Source organism: Colobus angolensis, unplaced genomic scaffold (genome assembly GCF_000951035.1).
Source record: "Colobus angolensis palliatus isolate OR3802 unplaced genomic scaffold, Cang.pa_1.0 Scaffold5, whole genome shotgun sequence".
Lineage (NCBI taxonomy): Eukaryota > Metazoa > Chordata > Mammalia > Primates > Cercopithecidae > Colobus > Colobus angolensis.
Genome location: NW_012118487.1, coordinates 16,688,667 through 16,712,360, shown reverse-complemented (window position 1 = coordinate 16,712,360; position 23,694 = coordinate 16,688,667). Strand labels below are relative to the sequence as shown.

At 32.5% G+C, this 23,694-nt stretch overlaps 1 pseudogene; it reads left to right on the top strand.

Annotated features, from left to right (window-relative positions):
* Positions 1-1,153: 1,153 nt before the first annotated feature.
* On the top strand, positions 1,154-22,980 carry LOC105524507 (annotated as a pseudogene).
* Positions 22,981-23,694: the final 714 nt, after the last annotated feature.

The window sequence follows — 23,694 nt, the reverse complement described above, 5'->3', positions numbered from 1 at the left end:
GTGTAGATTTACCAAGAACACCTCTCTATACTAAATATATCTGCAGTTGAATTCTAGCCCTTTTCTGGGTTTCCAAGCTCATGCTTATCACAAAGGTTTACAGTGGCTTCCTATTTCTACATAAATCCTTCTTTATTTTTCAGTGAAGATTTCTAAGTTTTTTTTTTCTATACTGTGGTCATAATTATCTTTGGCCATGTAAACTTTCACGAAGCAATGAAGTCTATTACAAAATTAAAGGAAAAATTACATGATTGCTGATGATAAAGGACACAAAGGACACCTGTACTTTGGTTTCTTTGTTGTGGACAAATCGACATGGATTTTTCATTCTCAGAATATTTGTGATAATATGGCTTTATATGTGTCATAATTCTAAATTCCATGTCAATGACTGTTTTCAGACATTGGTTCAAAAATCGGTTCAATAGTCTATCACACTTTTAGAAGTATTAGTGGTTTCATTTTCAGCTCAGGGCAGTTTCTTAATAACTGTTTTTCGCTGAAATACTTTCATACTCAGAAATTGAGGCTGCAGAGAGATTAAGCTGTGCGCTGAAGCATAAACATTTAAAACATAATGGGCAATAGGCACATTTCAGAGTTTATAATTGAGAGATTGTTTATCGGTTGGAAAAGGCATAAACAAAATGTAATCTGACCTAGTTATGACATTTGGGTTAATCACAGCCTTGTTTAAGTCAGATGATTTATCTACCTGTGTTGTGTTGTTATTGTTATATATATTACATCATTTGGGGATGAATGGAGTCTTTTCCGTCCCATTAATAAAGTATTAACATGGAATATTTTTAAAGTGGTTACACACACACACACACACACACACACGAAAATTATTCAGAAAATGTGTCAGAAACAATATTATGAAAAACAAAGAAGGAGGTCAAGATTAGAGAGATCAGACTCAGCTTGAGCTTACTGAAAAAAAATTGGGCAAGTAAGAAATGTTAAAAAACTTCATGTTTGCAGTCATAAGGTGATAAACATTAAAAGAGTGCTAAAAAGCCCTTATATTTATGTTTAAAAAAATAGGTAGCTTCGGAGGAAAGCCAACATAGAAGGATGAAAATAAACGCAATTTTTCAATAAAACGTTGAAAGGGCTTGGCCGATCAATCTGTGATCTGCGTGTCATGGCTCGGTATGCTTCATTCTACTTAACTCTTCTCTTATCCAAAATTCTATGTTGTCTTTCAAGAGAGGTATCATCATTTACACAAAGGCATCACGTGCTGTCCTGCTCACCTGCTGCCACAGTGCAACTTGCAGCAAATTACTCTCTGGTTCTTGTTCTAGTATAATTTCAAATCCGGCAATCCAAAGCAAAATTAAGGAAAAGAATTGCAAAGGGACTTAAAGAAGCAGAAGGAGAAATTCAAGCAAAAGCATGATGTTGGTAAATCCACTTTTAAACCAGGGGCCTCCGCAGTATGTTTAAAACTTAAAATTATAATATATTTTGAAATAAATGGTTGCTCTCAAAATGACAGAGCAATTTCATTCAACTTAAAATTGTAAAATGGGTCTATTATTGTAAAATTTACCCCACCTCTCTCTACTTTATCACCGATTTATTTTTGTGTCTCTGCTTTGTCGTAAGTCTAAAAATTAAATGCACATGTAATCACATGGTTCACTAAGCATTATATCACACAACTTTGCAGCATGTCACTAGCAGTGCTATTGACCGATTAAAAGGTATTTTATTGTTTTTGAAGTTGGGGTAGCTCATCATATTTTCATTTCTCTTTTAATTCACTTCAAATCAAGACTTTGAGATTCATAAGTCGTAACATAGTAACATAGTGTGTCAGAAAGAAAAGGCATTTACCTAGCCAACTGCATGTTACTCATAACACATACCATATTTCACAGTGTGCAAACTTCAGGATGGGGAAAAAAAGGTTACAACCCTTATATGTGCATGGGGCCATTATATACTTCAAATTAAGCCAATGAAGAAATGAGAAACAAAAGATTACAGAATTGTATAGTCTTCAGTAAGTAGGCAAATGACTCCATACAGAAGAGCCAGTGAGCCAAACAGAAAGCATACTAGACTATTTCTTCCAAATTTCTCATAACATGGAACTTTCTTTTTTATTCGTTTTAAATAATGTAGCTACTTAAAGTCTGTGAGAAAGCAATTTCCTCTACATAAGCTTTTGAAAAGTTTTGCTGGACATGTAGACTATTAGAACACTACAGTAATAGAAAAATAGAAATATTTACACAGAATAGAAAATTATTCTGTGTAAATTTTTTCTATTCTGTATAATAGAAAAAATTATACAGAATTATATATTATATACATAGTGTGCATGTATGAAATATATACTTTTAAGACTAATTTTTGTTACAAAGCAATATATGAGAAGTTAAAAACAACCAAATAAAAATAATCCATTACAATTTAAAATTTTTTTTTCAGTTTTTGTAAAACTTCTGATGTCCTCTTCAAACAGAGATTTTCCAATTCTTTCAAAAATTGTATTAATAGTATTACAAAATAAGATTATCAGCAGATATATCATTTAGACTAAATGTAATAATATATCCTATAGTTATTGTTATTATAACACTTAAAAGAAGTTCTCAGAATTTGTAATAGCATATAAAGATAGTAATATAATGATTACTATTTAATATTAATACTAAGTAATAGAATGAGTAATAGTAATAGAGTGATAGCATTTAAATTAATAGTAATATAATTTAATAGCACTTAAATTGATATATTTATTTCAGACCTCCATTCTTCCAATTTAAATTTAATTTAAATTAAAATAAATTTTCAATCAAAATTTCCAACAAATATTTCCTTTATATTAAATTTTAATTTGTCAGTTCAGTTAATTGTAGTAATAACAATAATAGCAAAAATAGCTTAATCTAGAAGAAAAACTCATACCTAGAGACTTACAGTAAATACTTAACTTCAAAAAACAACTTAAAAATTGTATTAACTAAAAAATTTATGTTGTATATGTGAGTGTGCATTTGTCAATTAACAAGATAAGAATAAAATATATTACTATAATGTAAACTTCTGTGGTAAATAAGAAAATACAAATTCATTATGATAAAAAGGAAACTGTCAACTTTCTGTTAATATATGGGCTTAATTGTATTCCTGATTTAATATGATTAAAAGATTAATGTAACATGTATTTTATTTGTCAATATTTGTACTAGATTGGAAATTGTTTATTTCAACAATTTAAACATATGTTAAAATATTTTGATACAAACTTGGAAATGTATGAGAGTATACAATGTCTTCCAAAATTATTTTATGGGATACACAAAACTATCTTTCGAAGACCACTGATAAAACATGTTACCAAAGTGCCTGGACTTAAAAAGGAGATAAAATTATTTTATGGGAACAAAAGGAAAGAAAGGAAGACTCGTTGCAAATGGAGCTGTGGTGGATGATGAGGGAGGAAATTAAAAAAAAAAATTGTCTTATAACTATAATGTTTTCAATAAAATCAGAAGCTGGGATGCAGGGAGAGCTTTTATTTTAGTAAAATAAGTCACAGTTTGGTTTAGATGATTAAGAGAAAATAAAAGAAAAGTGTTAGCATTGGGAAGATTTAAGTACTACTAGGCACTATTAAAAGATTGATAACCAATATGGTGAAAACCCACCTGTACTAAAAATACAAAAACTAGCTGGGCGCGGTCGTGCGTGCCTGTAATCCCAGCTACTCAGGAGGCTAAGGCAGGAGAATCACGTGAACCCAGGAGGCGGAGGTTGCCGTGAGCCGAGATCGCGCCAGTGCACTACAACCTGGGCGACAAAATGAGTGAGACCTTCTGCCCCGACACACACACACGCACACGCACACGCACACACACACACACAGAGGCTGATAAGGCAAAATGCAGTGAAACAGCAATAACATTAATGCATATTTTATACAATGTCTATCGTTTTCAGGAGCAGTTCTGAGAAACTTAGGTTTAACCCGTGTAACACCTTAGCACGCAGCCTACTACCAGAGACACCTACAACAGAATGTAAAGACGGCTGAAATAATTCAGATACAGGTAAAATTTTGTGGGGTGTGTTTTGTGTAATAAAGGACAAATTGTACCTGATTCTCTTCCAAAGATTTCATTAACAAAGATGTAAATACTTGGGCTGTGAAGTCATGTACAGCAAACTCGTGCAACTGTCATTTTTTGAGAACCCACAAAAGAAAGACTTCGGCAGCTTGGTGGAGTTGAAATCAGTGAAATGAGAGAAATTGAAAGAGGGAAAGTCATCATAGCTGAGCACCTACTATGTACCAAACAAGAGCAAAGTGTTTAATGTTCATTACTTTAATTCAAAAGTAACCTTTTGAAGTGCCTATTATTATTGTCTGCACTTTGAAAGTGAGAAAACTGACTCTCAAAATGTTTTAGTAAATTATACAGTACCACCCAAGTATAATGAAATAGTACTCTGTCTCAACCTAGGACTTCTGACATCATAAGCAAAGGGAAACAAACAAACACATTAAAAAAACTCTCAGAATAAACTCTTTTTAAGACAGGTGAAATACAGAAGTAGGGAAAATTGAGATATATGTTAATTATGCTGCACTGTATTAGTTAATCCTCTGGGAGCTGGTTGCAGAACAGGCAGCTGTTAACTATTAATAGTTCAATTGATGAGGGCGCCTTTAAAGCTTTTTCCTCTTAAGTGTTCAGAATTCAAAATTACTACTGCAGAGTTACAGAGAAAAAATAACATTTTCTCCTTCCTTGATGATAAGAAATGCACTGCATTATTTTAGTGGCTGTCAATTCAACACAAATTAAAACATAAGTAGTATTTAAAAAATCATATTCTTAATTGGGATACTAGCTTACTTATTTAATTCTCATCTCTGAAAAACTTTAATTGAGATGTATAAAAATGTATCTGTGGTACACAGGGAAGTTAGCTCTTAATTGTGAAATGAAATATCTCTCTCATTGAGTTTCTCTCTCTTGCTAACAGACTTGATGACAAGTAGAGTACTTTATTAACTTCATGGATGTGTATGAGTAAAGCCAATAAGTAAAATGTTCATTCATAGAACTGACTTATTCACATGCAGTTCTGGCTGTCAAGCTTAACATTTATTAAATTGAGAACAGTGCATATGAGGATTGAAGTAGGGTTCACAACATGATTCAAAAATTACTATGGATTATACAGTCATATTAAGAGGCTTTTGGATAAAATTGAGAGAGGAAGATTATTCTGGTGATATATTTTATAGCTTAATGATGTCTGAAGAGAAGTATAATCACATAATAATTTACCCAACAGCAGATATATTTTAGAAGCTATTGTAGAGCAAGAGCAATGTATTTTCTGAAGTAATGGTATTTAAATGTGTTTTAATATTCGTATGTCCTTAGAATAGAGACTGAATAATTGTTCTATTGAAACGTACTGTTGTTGTACAAGTGTATATAAACAAAGAAAATTTTTCACAAATTACAGAAAAAGAGAGATGTGGTGTTTGCTAATATAATATTTGATCATTTGCACTCCCTATGGTAAACTATGTTCATCCTTGTTTTCTTCACAATTATTCTGTCTAGATCACGTGGTCCTGAAGCAACTAGATTTCAATTCATTATTTTAAGATAACTAAAGAAGCATTTGTTAATTTCCCCATGATAAAATGTATGTAATTTGATTGTCTAGTGCAAGTTACAGATTTAATTAATAGAATAACAAATAAATGGTTTTAGAACATATTCGAGATAGCTTCCCCTCGTCTTTGGGGTAATCAGCTACAGCCTGACTTTCCACAGGAATTCTAAGTTTTAAAACTGGGTTATATTGCTTAGATGTTGTTATGCATTTATTTTTTATTTACTCTATTATTGTTCAATATTTTTGTAGCCAGGAAGCTGCCAGTACCAACTTTTGGCCAGATGATTTAATAAATGGAATAAAAGAGTGAAGCTCTACTTATCCTATCACATTTTTGAATAAAACAATATTTTGAAATGAAACTTAACATACATAATATTTGCCAAAAACCACTAATGGCAAAGATCACCTTTTGTATTTTTAAAGCTATTATTAAGACCTTTTTAAAGCTAATAATTTTTATAACATGAAAACAATTACTAATTCCTACTTTTGAAAGATAGAACTCCAGCTGAAAGGAAGTCTTTCACAGATGTTCTGAGAACCTTTTTGATCATGTGATTACTTTGCAAATATTTCTGGTAAGAAACAATGGAGAATGATTTCTGTCACCTCTATGTGATTTCCATAATTTAAAATCTTTTCTGTAGTTTAAGAATACCTCAAAAAAAGAATAAGCAATTTTTAACTATTCAGGAAAATTAACTTTTAGGATGAATGATATTGCTTTAATCATTGGTGAATTTTCCCAGCAAATTCATTTATTTTGTAGTATTCTCAGTACCTGTGAAGATATTATTCATGATGTTTAAAGAGCATGTCCAATTAGCAACTGAAGATAAAGTATGTGGTATCTAAAAAAAGTGCAAGCATGATCTAGAAACCAAAGGAGAAAACAAAACATACACAAGAAAGAATATTATTTATCCAGATAGATTTTATATCTCACTGCTTGAAGAGAAATAATTGATCTAAACAGGGGTCCTCAAACTTTTGAGACTAGGAATCCTTAAATTCTTAACACTTATCAAGGTCACCATAGAGGGTTTATTTATATGAATTATGTCTATTGATATTTTCTATTTTTATAATTAGTTATAATAATAATTTAAAAGTTTATTGATTTATTTAAAATAACACTAATAAACCCATTAAAATTTAGCATAAATAAAATATTTTTATGGAATAGAAGAATATTTTATAAAATCAAATAAAAATTAATTAGAAAAGAGACAGTGTTTCACATTTTATAAATCTCTTCACTCTCTAGTTTGATATCATACAGCTGAATTCTTATTTCTGCTTTTCATCTTTTCAAAAATTTATTAAATACTTTAGACAAGAAACCATTTTTGTTTAAGTTTTCTTTTGAGTTAGGAATAAAATGGATACTTAATATGTCTTTTATGAATGAATGAATCAATGAAACCATATATTCAGGTATATTACTTTTGTTTTTGAAAATTTGACGGTATGGTTTGATGTATCTTTTCATTTTCTTTCTCTTGAATTACACTCTCCTAATTTGATATCAGATACTAATGTAATAAAAACAAAATAGTACATCACTGTGTTTAGTTTTATAAAATACTGTTACTCTCTGTCAGATTTTAACCTGCCTGTGGAAAGAGATAAGTGAGCTGAGCAGGCACAAAAAAATTATCTCTAGATTGGTATTCATTTAGCATGAAAAATTTATTGTGCTAAGTATACATCTTAATCACATTCCCAAATACCAGGTATCACTCTTGATATAGTGATAAGAATCATCTTACTGTTTAGCCTTTGAGAACAACAGTTAATTATAAAGAAAATTATCATATATTTAAGTATTGTCAAACATATGTATCATATCACACTTATGTAATTAGGCATCTTAATCATTTTATTCTTATTTTTTTTGAAACTGGAAATATACCAAAAGATCATATACACCAAACTCTTCATTTTTCTTTAGAAAATTATATCTTAATAGAAGTTGACATTTTGTATATACATTTAATCAAGATAAGAGAATACTTCAAGACAAAATCCAATTTTGGTATTTTTAAAAGTTTGAACATAACTTTTTCATATAAAAAATTATTTAGGGACGATATCTGTTTGGTTTTTATGTCACTCAGCCAAGGAAGATACACTTATGGCTGATTAGTGATTTTTAAATTTCTATTAGAAATGCAATTAATGTCTAATAAGTTTAGTACAATTGTATTTAAAACTAATTTTAAATTTTTGAGTCATGAATATACTGCGTATTAAATTACAGTTGCACTCAAACCAGAAAGTGATTCTCCTGAAACTCCAGCTCTCAGTGCACACACAGACTAAAACTAACTTGATGTTTTCTAAATTGATGTTGGAGGGTTTATTACTCCACGTAACACCTGCACATGTACAGACTACAGAGACAGAAAGTTTAGAGAGCAAATAAGCAAAGGTAAATCTACTTCCTTGTCACTTTTATCTTTCCATTTGAGAGTGAAAATTTGAACTGAGGGCAATTTACAATACCATTGTAATTTCATTTGCTTATGAAATATCCTTACCAAATATATCCAAAGAAAGATGTATGGTAGATTATTTTTAACATAAAATGTAAGGTTTTTCATATGACAAATTTATTTCTATTACAAATATTTTCATTGAAATACCTCACTTTATTTTAAAACACATAGTGAAGTTGTTAAATTAATCTAATGTTTTTTAAAAGGTTCTCATCTTAGGTTACTATTGCCCATTAACATGTACCTCAAAATACATATTAATATAATACATAAAACAGCATATGTGTCTATATGTCTTCTAATAGGCCAAGAGATTAGATAATAATTACTCACTATTATATAGATATTTCTAAAGATGATTTATCTGAATTCACTAACATTTATTTAATTCTTCTTTCCTATAGAAATACAAGAATGTTTAATCATTTGCAACTTACATAAGATTACATTTTATTATTCTGAGATATTTGGCAAATTATTATGGATAAAAATAGTCATTCAAAGTAATATACTATAAACTTATGTGGGCAATACAATTTGTGTTTCTATGTGGGTTTATTATATATAATATTTATATTAGAAGAATGCCCAGTCACTTTAACTTTTTAAGATGTGTTTTCTCCAACTGATTTTCACAAGAATATAATCAGGGCATATAAAAGTACTTAAAACAGGCACATTATGAGGATTCTGGAAAGATGGTAGAGTAACAAACACTAGGAATCTGTCTTTCTACCTAGTCAACAATTCCACTGGCAAAAATCTGTCTCTATTATACTGTATTTATTCAAAATACTATAACTATTTTGAAACTCTAGCATCTAATAAAGGCTTGCAATTTCCAGGAGAAATACTTGAAAGATAAATAGTAATTGATTTTGGTCAACTTCAGTTCTCAGCATAGTAGCAACTATACGTACCCAACCCTAAACCCCTGGCAGGCAGCTGTGCACATGTTCCTGGAAGAGCTTGTACACAGCCTGCAGATACCAGGGCAAAAAGGACCCTGTCCTGCAAATATCAGGGATCTGTGCCCTTACTGCTGATTTCTATCTTCAATCATAGAAGTATAAAAAAAGAAATGGGTAGCCATTGTTTTTGAACCATCTCCCATAGTTTCAAACCTCTCTCCATTTGGCTGAAATAACTTTTAAGGGATTTAAAGGGTCAACTCATAATTTTTATCCACGCTTTATTTTTCATTTTTTCCCCTTTTGGGAACCAGGCATTTAGGGCTAGGGTACTCAAAAGCATCTGCATATGTGGATAAAATTAGAAAGTGACCATGTTTGCCCACAGAAAGGGAAAAACCCAGAAAAAATGTAAAAAGAGCTTGAGTTTACACCTCAGGCTGATCCTTAACATAGAGATAGGCAACAACTGTCAGAAAAGTAAAAACAATAAATAAACACAATAGCAAAAAAAAAAAAAAAAACCCAGCAAACACTAGTGAAGGGAAAGGTACTGATTTCAATAGTTACCACATAATTAAATTCTTTCAATTTTTAACAAAAAAAAATCACAAGGCATGCAAAGAAATAAAAAAGTATGCCCCAAATAAAAACTGAACAAAAAAGCTGTTCCCAAGAAGATCTGATGGCAGATCTACTAGATAAATACTTTGAAGCAACTGTCTTAAAAATGCTCAAAGAACTAAAGGAAAACTTGGAGAAAAACAAGAAAATTATGTACGAACAAAATGGAAAGGTCACTAAAGAGAATGAAAATTCAAAAAAAAAAACCAAAAGGAATTCTGGAGCTGAAAAATATAATAACTAAAATGAAAAATTTACTAGAATAATTCATAGGCAGATTTGAGCAGACATAAAACAGAATCAGATAACTTGAAGATAAAACAATGGAAAATATTAAGTCTAAGAAATGGGAAAAAATATCATTGATAAAAAGTCAACAGAGTTTAAGGGACTGTGTGACATCATTAAGTGTACGTACACATACTGGGTGTCTCAGGAGGAGAGAGAGAAAAAGAGGAGATGGGAATAATTGAAAAAATAATGGCTGGAAGCTTATATAAACATCCAAGAAGTCCATTAAACTCCAAATAAGATTAACTCAAATAAACTAGGACTCAAGACACATTGTATTCATGCTTTCAAAAGGCAAAAACAAGGAAAAAGTTTTAAAGGCCATGACAGAGCAACAACTCATCATACACAGGGAATTCTCCAAAGATTATCAGCTGATTTCTCATCCAAAACTATGGACACCAGAAGGCAATGGACTAATATATTTAAAATGTAGACAACAACAACAAAAGAGAAAAAAGAAACCTTGTAAACCAAATTCTTGTATCTGGCAAAACTGCCTTCAAAAGTAAGGAAGAAATTAATACATTCCCAGATAAACAAAGCTGAGGGAGTTTGTTGCTACCATACCTGCCCTGCAAGAAATTATCAGAGTCCTGCAAGAAATGCTCAAGAAAGCCCTCAGGGTAAAAAAAAATAAAAATAAAAAAAATAAAAATGCCTACACAGTAATTAATAGCCTCATGAATAAATAAAGCTTTTAGTAAAGGTAAATACATGGGAAATTATGAAAGCTAACATTATAAAAATAACTTGTAACCTTTTATACTTAATTTAAGAGAATAATACCTTTAAAACAATTATTAATATATGTTTTGGGGCACAGACATGCAAAAATCTAAATTTATACATTAATAACCAGAAGGGCTTGGGATAGAGTGGTAAAAAAGCAAATTTCTGTTGTTGTTGTTATTAAAGTTAAGCTGAAATTATTCAAATTAGACTAATATTTATGTTTAGAATTTTAAATGTAATCTCCAAGATAACCAGAAGTATAATAGCTATAGAAAATACACAAATTTAATGAGAATGGAATTTAAACATTGTACTATAAAAATCAACTAACCACAAAAGAAGACAACAATACAGGAAATGAGGGACAAGAAAACTACAAGACAAATAGAAAACAAATAGCAAAAGGTTAGGATTAAGTTCTTCATTAGTAATTACCTTCAATATAAATAAACTCTCCAATCAAAAGACAGATTGTAAGAACAGATAAAAGGACAGAAATCAACTATATGCTGTCAGCAAGAGACACCCTTTAGATTCAAGGATACAAATTGAATATGAGATGATGGAAAAATGCATTATATGTAAAAAGTAATCAAAAGACAGCAGAGATGTATAAGCTGCATCAAACAAAATGGATTTTAAACTTAAAAAGTTATAAGACACAAAGAAGAACAGTCTATATTATTGTAAGTTCTAATATAGCAAGAAGCCATAACAATTACATACATTTAAACAGCTAATATCATGCCATCAAAATATATTAGCAAAACTAACAAAATTGAAGAAACATATAGTCCTGCTATCATAATTGGAGACACCAATACTCCATTCTCAATAATGGATAGTACATCCAGAGACAAGATAAAGAAGAAAATAGGGGACTTAACCAAACAATGCAATAAATTAACTAGATCTAACACATTTAAAAACACTCCACTGAACACCACCTGCATACACATTCTTTCCTGGTGTGAATCGAACATTTTATGGAATAGAAATTACGATAATTTTCAAATATAGATATCATGTACATTTTCTTATGCAGCTATGACAGGATAAAGCTGGGAATTAATAAAAGAAGTAAAACTGGGAAATTCACAAATTGGTGAAAATTGAGCAACACATTCATAAAGAATAAGTGGGTCAAATAAGAAATCCCAGTTGACATTTAAAATACTTAAAGATAAGTAAAAGTACACCATAAAAACTTGTAGGACATAGTAAGAGCAGTGCTAAGAGGAAAATTTATAGCTATACATGCTTACATTATAACACATTGTAAAATACACATTTACATTCTGTCGTGATGTAACACGATATAAAAACATAAAAGATGTCAAATTAACAACCTATATTTATTACTTAAGAATTAGAAAGGAAGAACAAACTAAAATCAAAACTAGCAAACAAGCAAACAAACAAAAAATAATTAAAGAAAAGAGCAGAGCTAAATAAAAACAAAAACAATAGACAAAACAATAAAACCAAAAGTTAGTTCTTTGAAAAGTTCAAAAGCATTGACAGAATTTTAGCTGGATGGGATTTTAAAAAAAAGAAGCGATTGCAAAGAGAAAGTTCTTCAAGGAAATATGAGATGATTCTCACAGAATCTTGCTCTGTTGCCCAGGCTGGAGTGCAGTGGCACGATCTCTGCTCACTGCAAGCGCTGCCTCCCAGGTTCATGCCATTCTCCTGCCTCAGCCTCCCAAGTAGCAGGGAGTACAGGTGCCTGCCACCACGCCCGGCTAATTTTTTTGTAGTTTTAGTACGGACAGGATTTCACTGCGCTAGCCAGGATGGTCTCAATCTCCTGACCTCGTGATCCGCCCACTTTGGCCTCCCAAAGTGCTGGGATTACTAGCGTGAGTCACTGCACCAGGTCCTCTAAAAGTACTTTAGTGAATACATGAATAATAGCCTTATTGCTGATATGAAGAAAGTTTCAGTGATCAACCCAGTCACAACATTCTCTTCAATGAAAGCCTAATTGAGAGCAAAGCTCTTGCTCTTCCGTTCCATGAAAGCTGAAAAATAGAGGTGAGGAAGGTGTAGAAGAAAAGTGGGAAGCTAGCAGAGGTTCATTCATGTGGTTTAAGGAAAGAAGCCTTTTCCATAACTTAATAGTGAAGGGTGAAGCTGCAAGTGCTGAAGGAGAAGCTGCAGCAAGTTATCCTGAGATCTAGATAAGATAACTAATGAAGATGGTACACTAAAAAACAGATTTTCATTGTAAATGAAACAGCCTTATATTGGAAGAAAGCAGCCGTATATATGAAGAAAATGCCTTCTACAATTTTTATAGCTGGAGAGAAGTAACTGCTTGGGTTCAAACTTCAAATGACAGGCTGAAATTTTTGTTAGGTGACAAAGCAGCTAGCAACATTAAGTTGAAGCCAATGCTCATTTACAATTCTGAAAATTCTGGAGCCCTGAAGAATTATGCTTAATCTACTCTGCCTGTGCTATAAATGGAACAGCAAAGTTTATATGACAGCATATTTGTTTACAGCATGCTTTATTAAATATTTCAAGCCCATTGTTGAGACTTACTGCTCAGAAAAAAAGATTCCTTTCAAAATATTACTGCTTATTGACAATGTTCCTCATCACCCAAGACCTCTGATGGAGATGCTAAAGGAGATTAATCTTTTTATCCCTCCTAACTCAACATTCATTAGATAGCCCATGGATCAAAGAGTAACTTTGAATTTCAAGTCTCATTATTTGAGAGACAAATAATGAGAATAATACCTTTAAAACAATTATTAATATATGTTTTAAGAGCATGCATTACATAAGGCTCTATATCTTTCACAGATAGTGATTCCTCTGATGGATATGGATAAAGTAAATTGAAAAGCTTATGAAAAAAATTCACCATTCTAAACTCCATTTAGAACATTTAGGATTTATAGGAATCACTCATGAAAAGAAGAGTCAACCAATGTAGCAAATTTTGTTGTCTTATTTTAGTAAATTGACACAGCCTGATATAGTTTGGCTATGTCCCCACTCAAATCTCATTTTGAATTGTAATCCTCATGATTCCTACGTGTCCAGGGAGGGACCCAGTGGGAGGTGGTTGAATTTTGGGGGCAGTTTCCCCCATGCTGTTCTTATGATAGTGAGTTCTCATGTGATCTGATGGTTTTATAAGTGTTTGGCAGTTCCTCCTTTACACACTTACACACTCTCCAGCTGCCTTGTGAAGAAGGTGCCTGCTTCCCCTTCTGCCATGATTGTAGGTTTCCTGAGGCCTCCCCAGCCATGCGGAACTGTGAGTCAGTGAAACCTCTTTCCTTTATAAATTGCCCAGTCCTGAGTATTTGTTTATAGCAGTGTGAAAATGGGCTAATACACAGCCACCTTAACTTTCAGAAACCACCACTGTGCTCAGTCAGCAGCCAACAATTTCAAGAGCTTCACTAGTAAAAAGATAGTGACTCACTGAAGTTTTTGTTTCCGTGTTAGAGCAATAAAGTGTTTATAAATTAAAGTATATATTGTGTTTCTTTAGACATAATGCTTTTGTACATTACAGTATAGTGTAAACATAGTTCTTTGCTTGTTTGTTTATTTGTTTCTTTTTGAGATGGAGTCTCGCTCTGTTGCCAGGCTAGAGTGCAGTGGTGCAATCTTGGCTCACTGTAACTTCTGACTGCCTGGTTCATGCAATTCTCCTGCCTCAGCCTCTTGAGTAGCTGGGATTACAGGCACGTGCCACCACACCCAGCTAATTTTTGTATTTTTAGTAAAGATGGGATTTCATCATGTTGGTCAGGATGGTCTCAATCTCCTGACATTGTGATCTGCCCATCTCAGCCTCCCAAAGTGCTGGGGTTACAGGCGTGAGCCACCACACATGGCCAATATAGGTTTTACGTGTGGTGGGAAAACAAAAACAAATTATATAATTTTCTTCATTGAAATATTTGTTATATTCTGATAGTCTGGAACTAAACCCTCAATATCACCAAGGTATGTTTGTACTCTTTAACTAATTATATGAGGCCTACCATACCCTGATATCAAAGCCAGACAAAAGAACTATCAGAAAACTATAGATCAATATGTCTTATTAACAGTGATGTAAAAATTTTCCACAAATTACTATCAAATCAAATTCAGCAGCATATTAAAAAGATTATACATCAGAATCAAGTAGAATTTATTCCTGAAATGCAAGCATGGTCTAACCTACAAATATCAGTGTAATACTCCACATTAATAGAATGAAGGAAGAAAACAAACAAACACAATCACCTCATTTGATGCTGTAAAATTATTTGACAAAATCAAGACACTTTTATAATGAGAATGATCAACAAATTAAGAATAGAAGGATGATACTTTCACAGAATAAAATTCACATATAAAAATTCCATACTGAAAAGTTTCCTCTAAGAACAGTGAAAAGACAAGGATGTCTACTTTTGTCAATTTTATTCATCTTAGTAGTGGGAGGAGTAGTTAAAGAAATTAAGCAAAAAAATAGAAATAGAAGGGATTCAAATTGTAAAGGAAGAAGTAAAATTATCTCTGTTCATACATGACATAAACTAACATGTAGAAACCCCTAAGGAGACCACAAAGAGATACCTGTTAGAACTAAAAATTTAAATAATTGAATTAATAGGAGGAAAAAGTCAACTTGAAAAATTAGTTTTAATTGTGTACACCAACAATGAACAATTGGAAAACAACATTACAAAACAACTTCATTTATGGTAGCATCATAAATAATAAAATACTTAGGAATTAACCAAAAAAGTGAGGCTTATACAATGACAATTATAAACATTACTGAAAGAAATTAAAGACAACATAAATAAATGGAAACACATTCCATGTTTATGAATTGGAAGACTAGTATTTTTATAAGGTTAATAATACCCAAAGCAGTCTACAGATTCAGCACAATCCATATCAAAATCCCAATAACTTTTTTGTACAAATAATAAAACCTGTTTTAAGATTCATAAGGAATCTCAAGAGATTTCAAATAGCCACAATAATCTTGAAAATGAAAGGCAAACCTGGAGGACTGACACTTTCTGATTTAAAACTTATCACAGAGGTATAGTAATCAAAACAGTGTGGTACTCGCATAAAGACAGACATATAGAACTTTGAAATAAAAAAGAAAGCTCATATATAGTCCTTGAATATTTGGTCAAATGACTTTTGACACAGTTGTCCAGCCCATTCAATGTGGAAATGACAGGATTTTATCAGTGGTGCTGGGATAAATATTCACAGGCAAAAGAATGATGTTAGACCCCCATTCAACACCATATTCAAAAATTAACTCAAAATGAATCAAATGCTTAAATGTAACACCTAAAATATAAAACTCAGAAAAAATACATAGGACAAAATCATCATGACACTGGATTTGGTGTTACTTCTTGGCTAGAATAAAGACAAAGGCAACAAAAGAAAAACTAGACAAATTGGATTGTATGATTATTTTGAAGATTCTATCAAAAGACACTATTGGCCTGGCGCTGTGGCTTATGCCTATAATCCCAGCACTTTGGGAGGCCGAAGTGGGCATATCACGAGGTCAGGAGTTCAAGACAAGTCTGGCCAAAATGGTGAAACCCCATCTCTACTAAAAATATAAAAATTAGCTGAGTATGGTGATGCATGCCTATAATTCCACCCACTCAGGAGGCTGAGGCAGGAGAATTGTTTGAACCAGGACTGGGGCGTTGAAGGTTTCAGTAAGCCGAGATGACAACACTGCACTCCAGCCTGGGCTATAGAGTGAGACTCCATCTCGAAAGAAAAAAAAAAGAAGAAGAAGAAGAAAGAAAATGACACTATCAAAAGAATAAAAAGAAAATCCACAGAACAAGAGAAAATACTTTAAAATCATGTATCTAATAAATGATTAGTGTTCAGAATATAAACAGAACTCCTAAAATGCTATGACAAAAAATAATCAATTGAAAAATTGGAAAGGGACCTGAACTGACATTTCTCCAAAGATATACAAGTGATCGATAAGTGCATGAAAAGATGTTGAACATCACCAAGTTACTAAGGAAATCCAAATCAAAACTACATTGTGATAGCACTTCACACCTATTAGAATTGCTTTGATAAAAATAAAAATTAAAAAAAAACAGAAAATACAACATATTGGCAAGGATTTCGAGAAATTAAAACCCTTTTGTACTGTTGGTGGGAATGTAAAATTGTATGGCTACAGAATTTTGAGGAATTGTATAGCAATTCCTCAAAAAATTAAAAATAGAATTACTATATGAGCCACCAATTCCACATCCAGGCACAAACCCAAAGCAATTGAAAGCAGGGCCTGAAAAAGATATTTGTACACCTGTGTTTATTGCAGTGCTATTGACAATAGCTGAAACAAGGAAGCAATCCAAATGTCCATCAAAGGAAGAATGGATAAGCGGGATAAATTGCACACTGAAAAATAGTTAAGATGATAAATCTTATGTTATAGGCTTTTTACCAAAATAAAAAATTTTAAAATAGTATTATGCGTCAAGTATCTTATTTGTATCTAAAATCAATTTGAACTTGTTTTATGAATGGAATCTCAAAGCAAATTTATGAGTAGGAGAATATTTGCCTCATAGTGTTAATCTCTTGATTTGTGCTAACTGTTCTAAAACTAAATTGAATTAACTAAAATTAGATTAATCAGGCACGATTCAACAATATTCTGGTTGTTTTGAAAAATCAAGGCGAACCTCAAAGAGCAAAGTTTTCTAACACTGATTTTTTAAAAAAATAATATTTTACAAACATGGTGCCTTAAAAGTTCTAAAATATATTGAGAATTGATTACATATATTGACTTTCGTAAAACTACTCTCAAGAGTACAAGTGGGTTTGGCTATCTATTTGGTTTGGCATAAGGATTTTAACATGATATTCAACTAAACAAAAGCAAAATCTATATTGAAAACTTTAATCACAATTTCAGCAATATAGTAAGTGCTTTGTCATCTTTCTTGCCTCCAGAGTAACTATAAAGAACAAAAAACACAAAGGACTACTAAGAGAAAAAGAGAAGCATTAGAAAAATGTATATCTGTGATTCCTTAATTCTTCTCTCACTTCAACTGGCTATGAGATGGGTAAAGGTACAAAGACACTCCAGGGAGAAAAAGGTGCAATTAAATTATATTTAAACTTTTCGGGCCATAGTCTCTAGTATATATGAACCTGGTGGGTGTGAGGTAATCATAAGGGTCCCTATAAGAGGGAAGCAGGACAAAAGAGACCATAGCAGATGTGATGATGGAAGCAAGAGTTGGCAGTTATCATCAGTCAAGAAATGCAAGTGTCTTCTAGAAGTTAAAAAAAAGTAAAAAAATGGATTCTCCCTTCAGGGTCTCCAAAAGGAAGCATCCTTGATGATACATTGCTTTTAGCCCTGTTCAACTCATTTTAAACATTTTCTTTATTAAGACCTCAGGAGATTAAACTTGTGCTATTTTTAGACACTGAATTTGTGGAAATTTGTTACAGTAGCAACAAGAAAACTAGTACACTGGCACTTAATAGATGTTTCCTGACTCCTCATGTAGACCATGATGCCCAGGAGGAGAAAACATTTGGGGAGGTTGATTTAAATCCTCGAATTAGAGAATGCCAATGGAAACTTTTTTGTTTTTCAGAAAAATGCCTGAATTTGGCCTTAAAAAATATACACAATCAATTAAATGTCTCCACTATCACATATAAAAATTTCAAAGCATAATGAGTTATTTATTTTTTTAAAAAAATAATTATTCTGGTGAACAATATCAAAAGAACTGTGAAGTAATTTTGGTATAAATTATTAGAGAAAATATTAAAAACTGATAAGGAAAAGAAACATGTTATGAGAAGATATTGATCGAATCCAGAAAAGGAATATGAAGAAAGTTGTTAAGCAGCATGTATGCAATTCATTTTCTCCTTTTACTGTGGAATGAACCTGGCAAACAAACAAACAACCTAGTTGATTTCAAATAGAGTGTGAATTCTTTCAAATATTTGTGCCCAACAATAGATGGAGGAGAAAGAAATGTGTGACAGGTCTCTGGTTGAAAATACATCATACATGTCTATAAAATTAACGTGTTGAAATAAGAAAACAAGAAACACACACACGTAGCTTCAACAGTCATCCTGTGAACTCCATGCTTCTGGTTCCATAAAAGTTTCAGATAAAATGTTTTTATACCTTAATGCATACCTAATACTATTACAGGGAACTCTATTTGACCAAGCAGTACAAAGCGGAAATAAGATTTATTTTATAAGAAAAGACAAAACAAAACTAATTTTAGTTCTATCAGCAGCATCACCCTTAATGGTAATATAAGGGTTAACAAATTTCCTCTCTTTAAATTAATTTGTTATATTACCTTCCATTGATCTTTTCTAATGCAAATATATTGCTGGCAAAATACACTGGAGATTTGCTTGACCTCTTTATTGTTGTAGGATATGGCAATTAATTTTTTTATTGAGATTCCAATTAGCTTTCTGCTCTTACAATGTTTTACCTAAATCCTCCTTTAAAGTTTCCCTAAGGTTACCAGAAAAAGATCATCTAAGCATGACTGTATTAAAAGGTAGAAGTAAGGAATGCATTACTTACGTTGTGTACAAAATTGAGGTTACTCTAGGTTAAATGAATCTGATTCCTTGAAGAGATAAAGATGCTTTAAATCATGAAGAATTAATCAGAAAATTCTAATTGAAAAACAGGACCACAGTAGTCTATTATAAAAGGGGAGAAAGTGTCAAATTAGCACAACAGAGCAGGGGAATCTGAAAGAAATTTTGCAGACTGTTGCCATCGTGACCCTTGTAAAAGTGTTGTTAAAGAGAGAAAAACAAAGGAAAAAATCCTTAAGGAGGCAGACTTCATGATTAGGACCACCCAAGGAGAGTCTCCAAGAAAAGAAAATTGAGTTCCGTAATTGGAGGTGGTCTGCATGTAAAATTTTCAGATGTGCCTGCAGACACTAAGTGCTGAGTCTGAGTAATTACCAAAGGGAAACTGAGAGAAAGGTTAGAGGATGATATTACAAACACCAGGACAGTGAGTTGATAGACAAGAGCTTTCAAGTGTAGCTCCATGACGATCCCAGCTAGTACCAACCATTCAGGTTAAAAATTTAAAACTACATGAAAAAACTGTCTTCTTTCTACTACTGATCTACCTAGCATTTACTGACCCTGAGTAAGAGAAGGATGAGAGAGTGGCTGGAAAGTAAGATAAAGGTAGAACAATCAGAAAATGTCCCTGGCATGAACAAATAAAACCCTACTACATTCAGTGAAACGGAATATTGCAACCCACTGAGGTTGTTCAGCTGGATATGGGAAGAGTCTCAGTTTTTCAAACACCTCAATCTCTTAGCTCACAGGACTTGAAAAAGAGAAGAGAGAGAAGAAGTGTGGACTGTGAAACCAAGGGCACTCCTTTTTCACACCTAAATCTCTACCTTGGGGTTCCAAATAATACAAAGTGAGAGATGGAAATTGGATTAAATTGTAACTTTGAATTGAGATTTCATGCATTTTATATTTCTAAATATACAAATACTAGGCAAGTGTTGTTTGTAGTGAACATCATTAACAGTTTATCATTTAAACATTTACTTTTACAGAGGAAAAAATCTGACATAATTTAGGTTTTTTGTGGACAACGGGTCTTTAATGATTCCTTTTTATCTCCTTCTCATACAAGGTATATAGAAGTTGTGGCAATATGAAAATTGTGTACTTTGGGCAAGACTGCATATTAATCTTAGATATGATTGAAACATCAAAGTGTATCTTACAAAAACATTAACATTGCACAACAGTCAGGTATTTGCCATTGTCACTGAAGAATTAGATGACAACATATTTCTATATGTGATCAATACATTTAGCTGATTTTTTGCATATTTCTAATTGATGCCAGTTTTATTTTAATCTTGAAAATTTTCTGAAGTCCTCAGTTTCTTTCTTTTCTAAGTACAAATCAACACTTATTTTAATTTAGCATAGTTTAAGGCTGCCATATAACTCATGCAATATTTGTATCTCTCTAAAACTGTTAAGCCGAGCTTAATAATAAAAACATTCATCAGGAAAAATCTACACACCTTATACAAAAATTAATTCAAGATGGATTAGAGACTTAAATGTTAGACCTAAAACCATAAAAACCCTAGAAGAAAACTTAGGCAATACCATTCAGGACATAGGCATGGGCAAGGACTTCGTGTCTAAAACACCAAAAGCAAATTTAAATAGAAAATGTCATGACCTAGAAGATGACCTAGCTCTTCTTCTTCTTTTTTTTTTTAATTGCAAATCATCACCATATAATTCTCATTTCACTTTGGGTAGATAGAATACAGCCTAGTAATGAGAGTTGTCTTATGAATTTATTAAGTCATGGCTTTAGAAATAAGTCATAATATCCCTGTATTTAGAGGTTGTAACAAGATCTCCTTAAAAACTGAAGCATAATATCTAGTACTAGAACTTGTGAAGACATCTCCATTTATTCTCATGGGAGCTTCCCATTCACGCCCATGGGAGGATAAGGAAACTTATCTTGTAGTATAAAAAGATTTACCTGTATTCATGCCAGAGTCCTAAGAAAACAGAAAGAGAACTTGGTGCAGTGTTATATGGTAAAGGTCTAAATCAAAAAAAAAAAAAAAAAAAGAGTTGATTGAACAGTCTCTGGTGGGTTAAATTATTCATTGTTGATTCAAAAGTAAATAAACTCAACCTAGTGTAATAGCAAGTATTGTAAGAGTAAGAAATTAAGTTAACATTCTTGATAAAAAAAGAAATGAGTTATTGATAAATACTTATTTTCCTCCATCCTCATTCTCATCATAATTGCTATGGAATGAGACAGTGTGTCTCTCAACTTGAGAACCTTGCAATCCAGAAGTAAGATTACATACAAAAACAAAATACACACAAATGAAAACAAACTTTAGGCCACAAAAATAATTGGGCAGAAATATTTCAAGTAATTTTTTTTTCCAGGAATGTAACTGGAATGGTTACATGTAGGAAATGGCATATAACATTTTTAAAAAGGCAGAGAAATTATTTGAAGCAAAATTTTACACTAAGGAAAAATATTACTGATGATGTTTAGATTATAATAAAGAACAAAGATAATTTATTGCTTAAAACCCAGTATTGAAGGATATTGAACTGTAAGGGTGACTAACATAGCTGGCTGGGAAGAAGCATTAACATCATGAATTAAAAGTTTTTTCGAGGCAACTGGGAGTCACTCTAGAATTCCAAAAGAAGAATGACCAGTTGATATATAAACACTTACATGCACAAGCCAAGAGGGTGCTATCACACTTTTCCCCTAGTCTGCCCTGCAGGAGCGGTTTTTAAGTCTTGGGTTACAGTATCCTAGAATTTTGAGACTCCCTCCCAATAAAAATTGAGCTCTCTGTGCAGCCAAGGGACCTGGTGTCCATCAGTAACAGGACCATGTCTCAGGACTAAATAGAAAACCAAAGGAAGGCATGAAGGATGAAGCTCTACATGTAGTGCTCTTCAATAAACATTTACAAACGATTAGAAAGAATACCACAAAGAAACTACTAACCTAAAGGTGTTTGATTTCATAGAGTAAAATCTTTTTGAGAAGATCACTACTATTACATAGATTCAGGTGAACACAGATCTGACTGCATATCCCCCAAAATATTGTCACAGAGATGTCTCATTCTGAATGCCACAGTGGGTTAGAGAACATGCCTCTGGGTATGTCAACAGAGATACTTTACCTTTCCCCACCACGGTAGTACTATGCAGTCAGTCGAGCTCATCTTCATGAGACTCTAGATCTATAGCCATCATTTCTAAAACAAATGCAAACAAAAGTTTATTTTGAAGTGAGCAGAGGAGCTTTCTCTATGTGGGGTAGCATGCCTGGGAAACCTGATGTTGTTTGTGTAGAAGGCTCACAAAGTACCTGTAAATCATTCTGATCAAGACTCTGAAAATTAAATTGGAAGAGAATTTTAATTTGCCATCGAGAAGTCATTCATTTTGATGGTTCAAATGATGAAATGGAAAGACTAAGGAGATTTTCCATTTTTGCAGAAAAAGTGTTCTGTGTTAATGGAGCCAGAGGAAACCACATGGGCTTTGGTCAGCTGCATCAGTTCTTAAATGCCAGAGGATGTGCAGATGTTTTCCAGATGTTCTTTAATATGGAACGACAATGAGCAGAAAAGTAGTTGAAAGTACTTTGTCACTGTTGACCTTTTGATTTTGTTTTCCCACTCTTTCTTGAAAGAGTGAGTAATTTTATTTTATTTTATTTTCATTCTAGAATGTTGGGGAAGGGGCAGGCAAGAAAAGTAGTATAACTGAAATGCATCTGTTACAAATACGTCATGATTGAAAGCAGAACTGAGTTTCAACTTATAACCCTAAAATTGTTGTTGGACATTTCTCAACATATAAACTATGCATTTTGAAAGAGAATTAATTATTTGTGAAGGTAATGTTGGTGGTCCATTTTGCCAGCCATTCCCACTCTGCTTCTCCCTTCCCTGCCTCCACTAAAGAACCTAGAAAAGCTAACTGCTCCCCTTGCAGCCTCTGTTGAAACTACGAATGGCTTTGGGAACACAGTTTTGGCTTCAGGATTTCTGGGAAAACTTTTGCTTCCTCATTAAAGTTATATATGCAGTTAGGTCATCTCTTCTTCCTCTGTCTGCCATAAATACCAAAGTGATTTCTGGAGCTTGAGTAGTCCTTTTAACCAAAGGGAAGGAAGGGTCAGAGAATCACAAAGATACCAGTTCCCCATTGTTGAGCTGCTGTTGAAACATCACACCCTGCCTATCTCTGGACATCTTATTAATTCAACCTGTTTGGTTTAATTTCTAGGCTTTTTACTAGAAGTTGAAAGCTAGTTGTCAAATAGAGTCCTA